General features: G+C 41.2%; 1 protein-coding gene across 1 annotated transcript in view; it reads right to left on the bottom strand.

Annotated features, from left to right (window-relative positions):
• Positions 1 to 16,975: 16,975 nt before the first annotated feature.
• si:dkey-106n21.1 (solute carrier family 23 member 2) overlaps positions 16,976 to 17,027 on the bottom strand; it is a 38,359-nt gene continuing 38,307 nt past the window's right edge. Inside the window, exon 13 of the mRNA XM_034534526.1 lies at positions 16,976 to 17,027. This exon is cut by the window's right edge and continues 237 nt beyond it. The gene's annotated coding sequence lies outside the window, so the exon portion shown is untranslated.

Below are 17,027 nucleotides of genomic sequence, written 5' to 3'. Positions count from 1 at the left end.
AAAGGGAAGTGTATAATGTGGAGTGGAAACACTGTTGCCGGATATCATACATATAACACATCCTATAATCGACTCTAAAGGGGCGTTTCTATCTTTATTGGAAACAGTGTTGCCAATAAAGATACCCAATAAAAGTAATTTGAGCATTAAGACAATATTATGATTGATGTATATTTATGATGACATTCAGTATAAACTATGCATGTATTTGGATATCACACACATCCTATAACACATGTGGCTGTGTGTGTGGGCGTGTATGTGTGTGTATGTGTGGGTCATAACCCCGGGTTGTGTCATGTTGATACATATCGGACAGCAAGCATGAATGGATTACTGAACGGGCATACCGGTCACAGGCCCGGGGGCCCATTGTGTCAGGTGGCCCCCTGGCCTTCATCATACAAAATGTTACTCAAATCGACTCAAAATGAACGGCCACAAAGTGGTACAAAAAGATTACAAAGACACTAACACAACTAAAAAGAGATAGAAAAAAATTACCAAGACACTATAACAACTAAAAAGAGATAGAAAAAAATTACAAAGACACTAAAACAACTAAAAAGAGATAGAAACAAATTACAAAGACACCAAAAGAGATACAGAGAGAAACAAAGAGACTCACAACGACATCTCAAAGGAGCAAAACAACTACAAAGAAAGACAAAACGATTACAAACAGACACCAAACAACCAAAAAGAGATACAATATGACCACAAACAAACAAAACACAATTACAAAGAGATACAAAACGACTACAAAGAGACGCAAAACAACTACAAAGAGAAACAAAAGAACTACAAAGAGAAACAAAAAAATGCAAAGAGACACACAACAACAAAGAGATACAAGACGACTACAAAGAGACACAAAACAACTACAAAGATAAACAAAACAACTACAAAGATAAACAAAACAACTACAAAGAGACACACAAAAAATGCAAAGAGACAATTAAATAAAAAGGGAAGCAAAACAACTACAGACAAATAAATGCAAAAAAAATCAAAACAATTGCAAAGAGACACATTACGACAACAAAAAAGAGTCTGTACAACTACAGTCTGTTTATTCTGTTTATTTATCTGTAACAACAGTAACTACAAACTGACCTATCGTCAGTCACTTTGATAATTAATATAAACCCCCATTGTATTTTTTGCTAAATGTTGAATTTCTGCGAAGACGATTTTGAAAAGACGGCGTGCTTTTCACCAGTGTGTCCGGAAAGACACATCCGGTGACCCTGGAGGCGTACTTAGTGCGTCCTCGTCTGACGGGGTTTGATGCATTGGGGTGAGAATGTGTCCGGGGGGCCGGGGGGCCGGGGGGCCACTGTCTCATAGTACTTTTTAAATTATCAGAGACATTACAGAGTTGACCTTGTCAAAGTGAATGCTGGGATCCGCCTCCGTCTCATTTTTTTAGTGACCTTGTCTCCTCCAGAATGACGTTCCTTTTACAACTCGACTGCACTCTCAATTGCGCTTCGGGGGTGTGGGGGGTGTGTATGTGTGTGTGTGGGCGGGGGGGGGGGGGGATTTTTCTTTCCCGGAAAACAAATTTAAACAAAAGAAAACCCCAAAAGAAATGCCAACAAAACATCAGGGTTTGGCTTAAAAAAAAAGAATTACTGTAAAATCGAAACATAACAATAACAAAAAAACGCAACTAAAGTACTTGATTATGTTTGGGTTACAAAACTACTTTGTTCACACAGGACACAAGAGCCCCCCCCCCCCACAAACCTCCTCCCTACGCAAACCTCAGCCGACTCATTTGAAACTTTCTTCGCGGTATGGAAAGAAAGTCAAAGTAATCCACAACAAGATATGTTTGCCTCTGAAAGGTAATTGTTGTGTTCCCCAATTAGGTTCCGGGGGGGAACAAGGGGAGTAAAAACCCGGGGAAAAGACAGTCGAGGGCGACGGATTAATGAACTGAAGTAGGCGTTAGCAGTTAAATGAAAAGCTCACAATGAAACCAAAGGACGACGATATGGGTCCAACCAACAGGTGGTCCCGCTACCGACTTCGAGCTGAGAAAACACCAAACCCCCCTCCCCTCCCCCCCTCCACACACACACACACAGCGTGAGTGCTGCCTCTTGGTCCACCGGCCCAGGCGAAAGCTCTCACCAGGCCCCCTTTACACCCCAGAACCCTGATTGAAAACACCGGCCAGCATCCGCCTCACTTCAGCCTCAAGGGGGGGGGGGTCTGCACATCACCTGCAGAGAGAGAGAGACAGGAATTTCGACAGGGGAGCTAAGATAACATTCAAGTGGGTCTTTCATTGCCTCGCGTTGTAATTCAGATGGACGTTCGTCCCGGGCCGAAGAGAGGGAGGCTCCCCGTTGTGATGACACCCTTCACCTTTTAAAGACAGGAGTGGGTCGGGGGGTGGGCGTGGTGTCAGAGGTAATGATAAGAAGAAGAGTAGTCCTGGAATGACCTGCAGACGACACTCAACAGAGAGCCTCTCGTCTTTCTGACCGCTTTTAAACCAAAGTTACGAGCACAAAACAGCTGTGTGCATTATATACTTCTTTGTGCATATTTAAACTCTTCTGTTGATGCACGGACATGAACTTTTACTCCGTGATGTATTTGTTTTGTATTTTATATAACATTGCTGCCTTCTATTTTGTATTTTTTTGTATCTGGTTTAAAACAAAATCATAATTAAAGCTGCGAGCAGCAATGAACGGGTCCTGTTTATCCCACTGCACCACCGGTTTGCTGAAAAAAATTTGATCGGAACTCGTATAGCTAGAAAATATTAGTGTCTAAAACTTGTCATTTTATTTTTTTAGTAGGTGTTCCAATGACAATTTCGAATGTTTCTTCTGGGAAATGTGTTCAGGGCTTGACTGGCATCATGCATGATTATTTTTGAAAAGATTGGTTTAGTTAAAGCAACAGTCTCTAGCATTACAAAGCACAGAAAGTGGGATTTTATTGGAATTATTTTAATGACAAGAGAGAGTGGGTGAAAGGCCTCCTGATCATCCTGGAAAGAAGATTGAAGTCGATCGGATCATTTTTGTGGGAGATAACGTTAAATGTATAACGGCAAAAAGTGCCAAAAACGAGCTAAAAACGCGAAAAAAGGGCAACTTCAGCGAATTATTGTAGCGCCCCCTATAGTCTTCAAATCGCACAAGATTTTTTTTACAAGTTAAAGCCTGCCATGCGCACGTAGGAAAAATGTTTCGAAGTGATTAGTCCCAATAGTGTTGACGCTATGAGCATTGAAAAACAAGACACGCCCCTAAGATGTTCATTGGGCCATAGATCCTTACCACAATGAGATATAAATAAACGGTTGACATATTCTACGTCATCTGGCTTCAATGATTTGATTGATATCAGGTTTTGTTGATTTGGACCAAGCATGTAGTTAAGAAAGTCAATTATTCAAAATAAGTAGGCGGACCTTAGGAGTCAATCGGACATTCTGGGTGAGGGGCGTCGCCGGTCAAAATTTGAGGGGGCGCTAGAGAGCAACTATGAATTGCTCAAATTTGACTCCCTGATCATACGTCTATTTTCACCAAGCCTGACAAGCTTGCCAAATTTGAGCGGTTTTCGTCGCTCGCAAATACCCCCAAAATGGACCCAATGTACAAAAATAAAAAGCGGAATAATAATAAGAACCCTAACAAACTCAATAGGGTCCTCTCGGACTGACTTTGTCAGTCACTCGGACCCTAATAATAATAACTGTGTTCTGTCGAGTGAAACTGAGACATTGCCCTTTAAACAAACAACACATTGAACCGTGACATTGTGCCCAACCCTTTCTGTGTGTGTAACTTACGGGATGACTCAGTCACTGAATGAGTCTCAGAATATAAGAAAAAACACGGCCAACTTCACAATAAACTGAGAACTCTGCACATTGTGAGCACCACGAGAAATGAGAAAGTCCAAATGGCACGAGCGGTTTGTGCAGCAAAAACAACTTGACGAAGTAAATACACACATCTCGTCAGAATGTCATATCTGTATATTTAATGAACAGCCAGTAATTGGGTAATCTGGCATTCTATTAAATAAGAAAACCACTGTAATGACGGTGGGATTTATTATTTGTTATCATTGCAAAATATTGTTTTCATAGTGGCCTATTTGTTTTTTATGGCATTTCCTGTTCTCTCTCTCTCGATGATTTCAACCCGCGGTAACAAGCTTGTGGTGCATTCGTTTGTTTCGTAAGTCAAAACATTGAGATGCTTGTTTTTATTTTAGCACAATTCCATTTGCAGTGTTTATACATTTGTTTTCATCGTTGTTTTTTTTAAAATTATTATTATTTTATTGTATATTTTTATTTTGTTTATTGTTTAAAAAATAGTTTCATGAAGCTTGAATGAATTGTCATCATCATACTTGTTACATATAATATTACCTTAATATAAATTATATATATATATATATATATAATATGATTAGTTTTATAAATATCTATAAAAAACATAACCAAATTTAAGATTATTGTCAATATCATATAGTTTCAAGATTTTTCCGTGGAGTCATTCTATTTGCCGTGCCTGGGGGGTAAAAACCTCTAATGACATGTCTGACACGTTTGGTAGAGGATCCCTCGCTGCCTTCGGGGGGGAAAGTGAACTGGTTTGGAGTCCTGTCCCCACCTGCTCGTCAGGGGGCTTATCTGCAAAGAATGGGACGTGTTGACTGCAATATTATCTGCACATATTTACAGCCCAGTTTTAGGAGGTTTTTTCTTTTTAGGATTTACAATACCAGTGGCCCCTCCCACTGGTGTATAGCCCCTCCCTCCATAATGCGCTCCTTTAGCCAATCTGTCTTCTAAATGCTACGCCGATATTCAGCAATGAATGTAATCCAGACTCGCAAAGAAACCGGATTTCCTGTACTCTGTGGAATGTCTGGAGGTTCTTGGCCCCTGAATCCACATTAAAGCTGCATTAATTGATTTTTTTGGCCACTCGGCCTCAGAAGAAAACCTTGCAGCCCTGGCATGTTATCATCTTGTGAAGTTGACGATGACACAGCTGCTAACTTAGAAATCTAGCAGAAACAGAGCAACATTATCATGCAATATGTTGATGAACTAATATTACCTCCACCAACTCCAGAACATCATATCAGGCTCCTCAGCTGCTAGATGTTCCTTTGCCAGCTGGTCGCTAATATAGCCAGCTGGTCGCTTAATATAGCCAGCTGGTCGCTAATATAGCCAGCTGGTCGCTTAATATAGCCAGCTGGTCGCTAATATAGCCAGCTGGTCGCTAATATAGCCTGCTAGTCGCTAATATAGCCAGCTGGTCGCTTAATATAGCCTGCTGGTCGCTAATATAGCCAGCTGGTCGCTAATATAGCCAGCTGGTCGCTTAATATAGCCAGCTGGTCGCTAATATAGCCTGCTAGTCGCTAATATAGCCAGCTGGTCGCTTAATATAGCCAGCTGGTCGCTAATATAGCCTGCTAGTCGCTAATATAGCGTGCTAGTCGCTAATATAGCCAGCTGGTCGCTAATATAGCCTGCTAGTCGCTAATATAGCCTGCTAGTCGCTAATATAGCCTGCTGGTCGCTAATATAGCCAGCTGGTCGCTTAATATAGCCAGCTGATCGCTAATATAGCTTGCTAGTCACTAATATAGCCTGCTGGTTGTTAATATAGCCAGCTGGTCGCTAATATAGCCAGCTGGTTGCTAATATAACCAGTTGGTCGCTTAATATAGCCAGCTGGTCGCTAATATAGCCAGCTGGTCGCTAATATAGCCTGCTACTCACTAATATAGCCTGCTAGTCGCTTATTATAGCCAGCTGGTCGCTAATATAGCCAGCTGGTCGCTAATATAGCCTGCTAGTCGCTAATATAGCCAGCTGGTCGCTTAATATAGCCAGCTGATCGCTAATATAGCTTGCTAGTCACTAATATAGCCAGCTGGTTGCTAATATAGCCTGCTTGTCGCTAATATAGCCAGCTGGTTGCTAATATAACCAGTTGGTCGCTTAATATAGCCAGCTGGTCGCTAATATAGCCTGCTGGTTGCTAATATAGCCTGCTGGTCGCTAATATAGCCAGCTGGTCGCTTAATATAGCCAGCTGGTCGCTAATATAGCCTGCTAGTCACTAATATAGCCTGCTAGTCGCTAATATAGCCAGCTGGTCGCTAATATAGCCTGCTAGTCGCTAATATAGCCTGCTAGTCGCTAATATAGCCAGCTGGTCGCTTAATATAGCCAGCTGATCGCTAATATAGCTTGCTAGTCACTAATATAGCCAGCTGGTTGCTAATATAGCCTGCTGGTCGCTAATATAGCCAGCTGGTCGCTAATATAGCCTGCTGGTTGCTAATATAGCCTGCTGGTCGCTAATATAGCCAGCTGGTCGCTTAATATAGCCAGCTGGTCGCTAATATAGCCTGCTAGTCACTAATATAGCCTGCTAGTCGCTAATATAGCCAGCTGGTCGCTAATATAGCCTGCTAGTCGCTAATATAGCCTGCTAGTCGCTAATATAGCCAGCTGGTCGCTTAATATAGCCAGCTGATCGCTAATATAGCTTGCTAGTCACTAATATAGCCAGCTGGTTGCTAATATAGCCTGCTGGTCGCTAATATAGCCAGCTGGTTGCTAATATAACCAGTTGGTCGCTTAATATAGCTAGCTGGTCGCTAATATAGCCTGCTCTGCTGGTTGCTAATATAGCCTCCTCTGCTCGTCGCTAATATAGCCTGCCTGTCGCTAATATAGCCCGCCGGTCGCTAATATAGCCTGCTGGTTGCTAATATAGCCAGCTGGGCAGGTAGTGCACAGAAGTTTAAAAAGTTTTAAAACCAAAATAATTATCTGAAATAGATAGAATAGAATATTAAAATATTAATCCTACACATTTTAATATTTATTTTGGATTAATTATTTGTAAAAATGTAATTAATGAATTGTAAAAAAGATAAATTAATTAATTGTGAAAATATATTTGAAAATATTTTTTGTAATAATTGCTCAATCGGCAGTTAGAATAATGAGCTAAATACTAATCATTATACGTATATATACGTAAGTTTGTGTTTGAACGGAGCATTTTTCGTTATTGTGTTAGTCATTTTACTTTTACTAGTTTCCGAGTAATACTTTCACAACTGCACACCTCGTTGCTCTCCATCATCATTACCTCCGACACTTTGTAATCAAATACTGAGGCAATGCCAGTGTCTACAGTGTTGAGTGATATCTGGGTGATAAGGTGTGTAAATTCCTTCAAATTTGAACTGCCTGCATTAATAAACTGTACAGCCATCTCTTTAACGTTACACACTAAACACCTCATCTCAATATTATTACTATAACTTATTTGTAAAAGTTGTTGCCTGTTTAAATTTCTGTCAAAATACAGCCTTCAAGCCATGTCACGTCATATCATATCACTGTCAGTCATGTCAAACAACAGGAGTTTGGCCAATTAGGACTCAGGCAATCCTCGGCAGCCAAGAGCAACATGAGATACACAGATGATACAACATGCACACCGTATGCTAGTTGAGGCAAGTCCGAAAAAAACAACAACCTCACAACCCTCTGACACTGAAGTTCAATCATGGATGCAGAGTTAACTTGTTTTTTTTTACGAGGGCAAATGATTGACTGCAAAAAGGCCTTCCAGCGTCAAACCGCTCCACAGTTTTTAGAAGCAAGGGCATCGTTACACCCCTTTTAGTCTCGAGGCACCCAGACGCAATGCATTGTGGGGCAGTTGGGTACGTGCAGCAAGCTGAAGTCTCATTCTCAGAATCCTTGAAGAAGACTTGAAACTATAGACTGAGACCATAAACTCATGTTTACAATGTTTACTGAGGGAATAAATCAAGAGAAGTAGAGTCATTTATATAGACTTCTATACAACCAGAGGAGTCGCCCCCTGGTGGTCAGGAGAGAGAATGCAGCTTTAACACATGAAGCATAGACTTCTATACAACCAGAGGAGTCGCCCCCTGGTGGTCAGGAGAGAGAATGCAGCTTTAACACATGAAGGATAGACTTCTATACAACCAGAGGAGTCGCCCCTGGTGGTCAGGAGAAAATGCAGCTTTAACACATGATGCATAGACTTCTATACAACCAGAGGAGTTGCCCCCTGGTGGTCAGTAGAGAGAATGCAGCTTTAACACATGAAGCATAGACTTCTATACAACCAGAGGAGTCGCCCCTGGTGGTCAGGAGAGAGAATGCAGCTTCAACACATGAAGCATAGACTTCTATACAACCAGAGGAGTCGCCCCCTGGTGGTCAGGAGAGAGAATGCAGCTTTAACACATGAAGCATAGACTTCTATACAACCAGAGGAGTCGCCCCTGGTGGTCAGGAGAGAAAATGCAGCTTTAACACATGATGCATAGACTTCTATACAACCAGAGGAGTCACCCCCTGGTGGTCAGTAGAGAGAATGCAGCTTTAACACATGAAGCATAGACTTCTATACAACCAGAGGAGTCGCCCCTGGTGGTCAGGAGAGAGAATGCAGCTTTAACACATGAAGCATAGACTTCTATACAATCAGAGGAGTCGCCCCCTGGTGGTCAGTAGAGAGAATGCAGCTTTAACACATGAAGCATAGACTTCTATACAACCAGAGGAGTCGCCCCTGGTGGTCAGGAGAGAGAATGCAGCTTTAACACATGAAGCATGGACTTCTATACAACCAGAGGAGTCGCCCCCTGGTGGTCAGGAGAGAGAATGCAGCTTTAACACATGAAGCATGGACTTCTATGCAACCAGAGGAGTCGCCCCCTGGTGGTCAGGAGAGAGAATGCAGCTTTAACACATGAAGCATAGACTTCTATACAACCAGACTTCTTTTTGCAATAGAGTCGCCCCCCGATGGCTGTTAGAAAGAATGACGAGGGAGTGAATATCATATTTTAGGATTAAAGATCTCTTTTTTTTCATACTTCCTTAAAAGGGGAAAGTGTACGGCAGGACGAAAATGCCGTCGCATTCGGCTCAAGAGTGGAATAAAACAAAAAAAGTTAATAGTAAAAGTAATAGGCTAATTATGTAAAGATGGATAGGATAAAAGTGTGTATGTGTGACATTCAAATTGCACGTTCCCGCTACGAGTCGTTGCAGCTTCCAGACCGGATAAGAGATGAAACCAGTGCACCCCCAGGAACTTGGTCTCCTTGACCATCTCGTCGCTGATGTCGGCGAAACCCCCCCCCCCCCCCCCCCCCCCCCCACCTTTATTTTTTTACGTGTTGAAATTCAACGTTGCACCGTTAGCCGTTACCACCTCTCTTTCCTGAAAGACAGCTCCCGGTGATCCCCGAAGGACTAAGACCGTGAACTTTATGATGTGGGTCATCAGACACTCGGTGGCAGACGGCAGACGTCAACGCCAAGAAGAGAAGCACCGACTGGAGGTGGAAGGTCGATGCCTTGCAATCGAATGTCTATAGTTAAGCCGGATTCTAAAGTAGACCTGTCGGTGTGGCCAACGCTAGACAGAGCGGCGGGATTAGCCGCACGGAATTAAACCATGCTATCTCCAGCCCCCCACTCCCCTGACATGTCCAACTCGGCATTAGTGTGCTAACCTATAAGTGGCCCAGAGGGGTTGTTTTTTATGCATTTAGGTACAAGACCGACTCCCAACCCCCCCCTCCCCCACACCCACACACCCCCACACCCACACACCTCCAAACAAACTCAAAGTAGATTATTCCTGTAAGTGGCCAAGTAAACCAGTCTGGTTTGTGTGCGCCTGTCTCGCTGCTGCTGTTGCTGCAAGAGGATTAGCTTGAATTACAGCGACTTAAAACTAAAATAGTCACAATACTCGACTGGCAATTATCTCTTTATTGCGACGCCAAAGCGACTAAATAGTGCCGACTCAGGGCTTCAATTAATACCCGTCTAACCTCTCTACCACGAGGGAGGATAGAGGGGGCGCTTGCGACTGAACGTTTGGCTATTTTGAACTCCTTGAATGGTTTTGGAAAAGCCTTTTGCACTTCCTGGTTTCATTGCAGGATTAAGAAAAAGCATATCTTCATTTTTGACAGGTCACTTCTCACAATTGCTTATAAAGTATAAATTAAAAGACCAAGAAGTTCACTGTGAACCGTTTGAACGCCAACTAAACACACGGCTTTTGTCTTGTACTTCCGTTTAGCTTCATCTGATACGGAAAACGTGCATAAAACATTAGGAATTCTTGCGGTGAAATGCTTTGTGAAGTTTGAGGAAGTCTTCAGAATTTTGTGCGCATACGCAAAATCGAGAGAAAAAAAAAAAAACGTCCCCGTCGGCAATTTGAGATTTTTCACTTAAAAAAAAAATCTTAAGTCATTAATTTATAACCTCAAAAGGTTCTCCAGTCCAGATAATTAATAAAAGCTGCTTTGAAATCAAACCGAAATGAATTAAGTTTAGTTTTTTAACCAGAAAAATATTGTTTCAGTTTAGTTTTCTTTCTTTTTTTTGAAATTTAGTTTCAAAATTCTTCACTTGATGACTCGGGTACAAACTTATATGTTGCTGTGTTTGAATGTCCATGTTTGAGAAGGACATCCCAGCACGGCTCAACAAACCGTGACGGACTTCCTGGAACGATAACAGGGCTGTCGCTGGATTACGAGGCGTATTTGTTGCTTTTCAAAAATGATATTGATTACATTATGTTTATTGGTAAACACAATAGCGAGAGGCCTCTCACACAAGTCTGGAGATGCTTCACACGGGATTTCCAGAAACTCACTCAACAGGAAAATTGTCCCGCTCAGAATTTAGCAAGTTGCAACACACCTCCTATAAGGGCCGTGAAATATGTAACGCGTGCACATCATGTGACCCCCGCATTCATTGTCGAAAAAAGGAAAAGCATCGTTGAAATGTATAAATCAGTGTGTGTATAACATTAGTGTTTGTTTTGACAAATATTTGACTTCACAATCGGTCTGCAGTGCACACACACACACGCGCACACACACACACACACACACACACACACACACACACACACACACACAACGCAGATGTACCACAAAGCACACAAACAATGCTGGAAACCTCCTTTTCCCCCAGACTCTCCCTTCCACTCCACTTACTCTCACACATAATTATACAACATGAAGCAGAACAACTCTCAGAATAATCTGCTCTGCATTGCCTTCATCTTCGACCAGCAAGATATTATGTATTGTTACGTCTGTAAACCATGTTAAGTATATGCATGAGCATAAAAGGTCTCCATCCATTTAAATAAAATAAAATAAAAATATATAATATATTAATATATATATATATATATATATATTATATAATATATAAATATATATATATATATATAAATATATATATATATATGTATTTATATTTATATATATGTATATATATATACACACATATATATATATATATATATATATGTATATATATATATATATATATACAGAATCAGACAAAATCCATGCAGGTTCACTAGAAACTCCTTCCGCTCGGACTCCAGTGGGCCCTCGACCCGCCTGCCGTGGACAGACCCAGATCCGGCTCGGACCTGCGGTCGGAGTTGTTTATCTGTACCCCCCAATAAACGTTCCTCAAGGAGCCCTCAAGATCAAGACACCTTCTGGCCTGAGAAACCCTTAGTTTAAATGTAGTAAAATGAGGTTTTTTAATCTTCCGCTTCTGTCCACAATCCACACAAATGTAAAGTTCCTCGTTGTCACATTTAAGTGATGATCTGTGACGTGATGTATGCATTATATATATATATATATATATATATATATATATATATATATATATATATATATATATATATATATATATATAAAGGATTTTCCTCCAGCTTGCAACCATAAACTGGCTGAGGTTTTCTTTTTCTGGCGCTAGCTTTTGACAAAAAAAGGCCCAATAGGACACAGGTGTTTATTCTTTTTCAAAACGTGCAACACATGCACGTAGTTTAAAAAAAAGCATTTAGTGACCGACAAGGAGGAGACAAGACAGAAATACAACACAGGTGAACGCAAGAAAGACAGCAAGTCAAGCAGACACCTGACACCAGAAGCAGGGGTTTCAAAATAAAACCTGGAAACAATAAAATGCACAGCAGCAGCTCATTTTCTGGGGTTAGAAAAAATCCAGCTGTGCACAGACTCCCGTCTGCATGAGTGAGGCTTGAGGAATACTTGACACTTTTAAAGCAGCAGTAACGGTATTGCCTTGTTTTTTGAAAGGCAATACAAAAAAAGGTGCTATATTCACTCCTTCGCCCAGTCATTGCTGCTCTTCGGGGGCATCTGAAGATGAAAGATGAAGAGGACTTGACAGTTGCCTCTGAGGTCGCAATGAGGTGAGAAGTTTGGCCATTTTTTCAGATGGACTTCCATACCATCGGAAATATGTTCCCCGACGGCCAGCAGAGCGAATGCAAGTTTTAAGACACTTCCTCACTGGCTTCACTTTTCAGAAGCGGAGGTCGCCGCCAGATTCTAACACACAAATGAGATTCGAGAGGGCAAAGTCATCGATGCAGGTAAATGAAAAGGGATGCCTCGGTTAAATGCTGTTTTAGGATACACTGAGCACCTCTCTCCTCTTCTCTCTTTATTTATGGATGAATTGACGTCTCTTCATTGCACATTACTAACTCTGCTTCCTCCCCGGAGTCTTTGTGACTTCACGCCTCATAGGGTCCATTGGACCTGGCTGTGTCTGAAGCTGGTCCTGGGTCCAGCCTCTGGCCTAGACCTAGCCTCCTTCCCATTGGCCCTGCCTCCTTCTCTGTGCCTCCTGCCTCAAAGGCCTGGCCTCATTGGTCCGGCCTCTTTCGCGATGCCTCCAGCCTCTGTGGCCCTGTGATGCCCCCCCCCCCCAACTTCTCTCTTCCTCCTTCTGTTTCATGGATTGTGGAGGTCTGGCTACTACTCATTATTCATAAAAGATTCCTTGAGATGAGAGAAGTGGAAGCAGGCCAGAAACACACACACATTGCTGGACGTACACATACCAGAAACACACACACATTGCTGGATGTACACATACCAGAAACACACACACATTGCTGGACGTACACATACCAGAAACACACACACATTGCTGGATGTACACATACCAGAAACACACACACATTGCTGGATGTACACATACCAGAAACACACACACATTGCTGGATGTACACATACCAGAAACACACACACATTGCTGGATGTACACATACCAGAAACACACACACATTGCTGGACGTACACATACCAGAAACACACACACATTGCTGGATGTACACATACCAGAAACACACACACATTGCTGGATGTACACATACCAGAAACACACACACATTGCTGGATGTACACATACCAGAAACACACACACATTGCTGGACGTACACATACCAGAAACACACACACATTGCTGGACGTACACATACCAGAAACACACACACATTGCTGGACGTACACATACCAGAAACACACACACATTGCTGGATGTACACATACCAGAAACACACACACATTGCTGGATGTACACATACCAGAAACACACACACATTGCTGGACGTACACAGACCAGAAACACACACACATTGCTGGATGTACACATACCAGAAACACACACACATTGCTGGATGTACACATACCAGAAACACACACACATTGCTGGACGTACACATACCAGAAACACACACACATTGCTGGATGTACACATGGGGGGGGGGGGGGGGGGGGGGGGGGATCTCAAAGCCAATATCTCCTGGTATCTATAATTTATTGTAGAAGTTTAGAATGTGATAAACATAGCAACATGTGAATTACGTTATACTTTAGATACACTGTATACACTTTTATTTTTACATTTTCATTTCCTTTATTATTTAAATTCTTAAAAGTAATATGCCCTGCTATTTTATTTTAATTGTTTTGTATATTTGTATATGCTGCTGCTTCACGAAATGTCCCCCTGGGGATGAATAAAGTAATAATTACAAATATTAAAAAAATTACGGGAGCACTGGCACTTATTTTCTTTGTTTTAAATCCATGTCAAGCTTTGGTTTTGAGTAAATGTGACTGGATTTACCATAAAAAAATATCTTTTAATTAAAATGTTTTTATAAAATTGTTGTTTTTTTTACAATAAATCTCGCTGTTAGTGAAGACCTCGTCACACCAGCACTTCAAAATGTCACAATTCCACAGCGAATTCATGCCAGAGTGTAAACGTGTGAACAGAAACGCACCATTCATCCATCCCGTTATGTTGCATGACGACATCGTGGACGTGGGAGAAGAGGAAAGATGAAAATGACTCAGGTTGTCGAAATACACATCGTCGTTACAATTGGATTAAAACTTTTAACGCCCACATTCTGTATCTCTATAACTGTCGCAACGAGGAGGAATCTGAAGGTTTTAGTCGCCCCGAAAGGTTCATGTCCCCGGTGGTGGCAAAAGGCATGACGGCATTGGAGAAATGGTGGATTCTTCAAGAAGAGGATAACCGACACAGTCGTGGATGATTATGAAGCGTGGACTGTAATCCATCTAGGACACAACAAGTTGACCTTTGAACCATAATGCTGCAATAAAGGCACTTTGAACTGCATATGACCCTCGTAACTCATTGCCATTGATCCGCCGTGCCCCGCATATCTCGTAACATCTCATGAAATGTAATTGAGTTGTTCCCTGAACGGGGGCCCCGAATACTAGATCAGTGTTCACTTTGTTTATCTAATCACCGGCGGGCTCCAGAGAGCCGCGGCGGCTTTGGAAAGCCTTCGATAATTGGCTTCATGTTCTACCTGCTGACGCGTCTGGCAGACATCAGATAAGGATCCGCTTCCAGGAAATCCTTCCAGGGAATTATTATACTTTTTTTTCTTCTTCTCACGCTGTGGATTCCTTGACATTCAACGTATGTTCCATCTCTTTCTGTGTAGTCGACTCCTCGGGGCTCTTGTGGTTTCCACTGGCGCAGATTTTAAATTAATTATGTTGAGTTGTAGTGGATTTTATACACACTTGCACATGTAGATAAGAGAGGTTATGTTTTAAATGAATACATAAAGAAAGTTATGATCATTAATTTGAGGAATATTCTGAGGAATGTATTATAAAGCATAAGAGAGGATCACTGTTTTATTATTCTGTTTGCTGATGACAAATGTAATGATTAATTGTATGATGCATGAGAATGAATGATGTTTTATTGTTTAGACAATAGTTAAAAGGGATGTCGATTGAAACCTGAGATGTTGCTTTTATTCTGAAGGCAGGATAATAGGTTTTATTCTGAAGGGGAACTTCCTGTCCTTGACCGGAAGTTTATCGATTGGAGGCATTCTTTGAAGTGGCCAAAAAAACGTTTAATGGAACTAGTTTTTCGATCACTCTTATCGGTAAAGATTTAACATTTATTATTGGAGAGCTATGACATTATATAGTAAAAAATAAAACATCAATGGCTATTCCCACTGCCATCAAAAAGGGTATAAATTGTTTGTAATGAATAAAGCGTGTTTCAAATCCAACGATCGATCCTGCAGCAGCCATTAAATACATGCGTCCTCGTCACTTCTCTCTTTATTAAAGTTGTTTTCATCGTCTCGTTCTCGTGCCGGACTTAAATGGGATTATACAACAAAAGATCACGTAGTAGTCAAACAATACATTATAAAAACGTGCACAGGTTGTCGCCACATGTCATTCGCCATCTTGGGAGAGCAACAAGAAGCATTATGTCCGCTCTTGTTTTTTTTTTTTAGAACTCATCATTTTGTGTGTAGAGAAAAGTAACTTAACTCTAAAATACGTTAAAGAAAATGCAAAGAAACCAAGATTTTAGACTCACATTGACAGTGTTCAGACCCACAACATCTGCAACCCCCCCCCCCCCCCCACATTAGAATGTGCCGAGGGCGACTCCTCTGGTTGTATAGAAGTCTATGCTTCATGTGTTAAAGCTGCATTCTCTCTAGTGACCACCAGGGGGCGACTCCTCTGGTTGTATAGAAGTCTATGCTTCATGTGTTAAAGCTGCATTCTCTCTCCTGACCACCAGGGGGCGACTCCTCTGGTTGTATAGAAGTCTATGCTTCATGTGTTAAAGCTGCATTCTCTCTCCTGACCACCAGGGGGCAACTCCTCTGGTTGTATAGAAGTCTATGGTTCATGTGTTAAAGCTGCATTCTCTCTCCTGACCACCAGGGGGCGACTCCTCTAGTTGTATAGAAGTCTATGCTTCATGTGTTAAAGCTGCATTCTCTCTCCTGACCACCAGGGGGCAACTCCTCTGGTTGTATAGAAGTCTATGCTTCATGTGTCAAAGCTGCATTCTCTCTACTGACCACCAAGGGGCAACTCCTCTGGTTGTATAGAAGTCTATGGTTCATGTGTTAAAGCTGCATTCTCTCTCCTGACCACCAGGGGGCGACTCCTCTGGTTGTATAGAAGTATATTAAATACAACAAATATTAAGACCTGAGCTTTTGCACTTCATGGATTTGTGTTTTTTATTTCTCAAATCTCAAAAGGTGTATTACTCTTGAAACCCGTGGAAATAGTTGAATATGTTACACATAAAAGTCGACATTAACATCAGAATATATTGAACAACAAGTTATCATAGTCTAGGACTTTTTTTGAAAATTATGGTACAAAAATTATTAAAATTGTGATTTTTTATATATAAATATATTCTAAAATGTCACATGTAGAAATAATAATAATAAAAAAGTTCTTCTATACAGTGACAAAAAACAAAATGTATAAAGCAGTAACCTTAATAATGTTAATGAACAGAACAGACATAGTATACATATATATATATATATGTATACTATAATAATTATTAATAATTATATATTATGAAAAAGCCTTCCATTAAGGATCCGTTTCCGTGGGTTACGGCTCTTAGTGAGGAAGTAATGATCCTACTCATGACGTTAATACACACGTGTAACACCTGAACAGTGGCTATTGTTTAAAAATATTACATTTAAATTAAATTAAAATATGTAATC

The sequence above is a fragment of the Cyclopterus lumpus genome, chromosome 6 (genome assembly GCF_009769545.1).
Source record: "Cyclopterus lumpus isolate fCycLum1 chromosome 6, fCycLum1.pri, whole genome shotgun sequence".
Classification (NCBI taxonomy): domain Eukaryota; kingdom Metazoa; phylum Chordata; class Actinopteri; order Perciformes; family Cyclopteridae; genus Cyclopterus; species Cyclopterus lumpus.
Note: the sequence above shows the minus strand (reverse complement) of the source record. Positions and strands in the feature narration are given on the sequence as shown.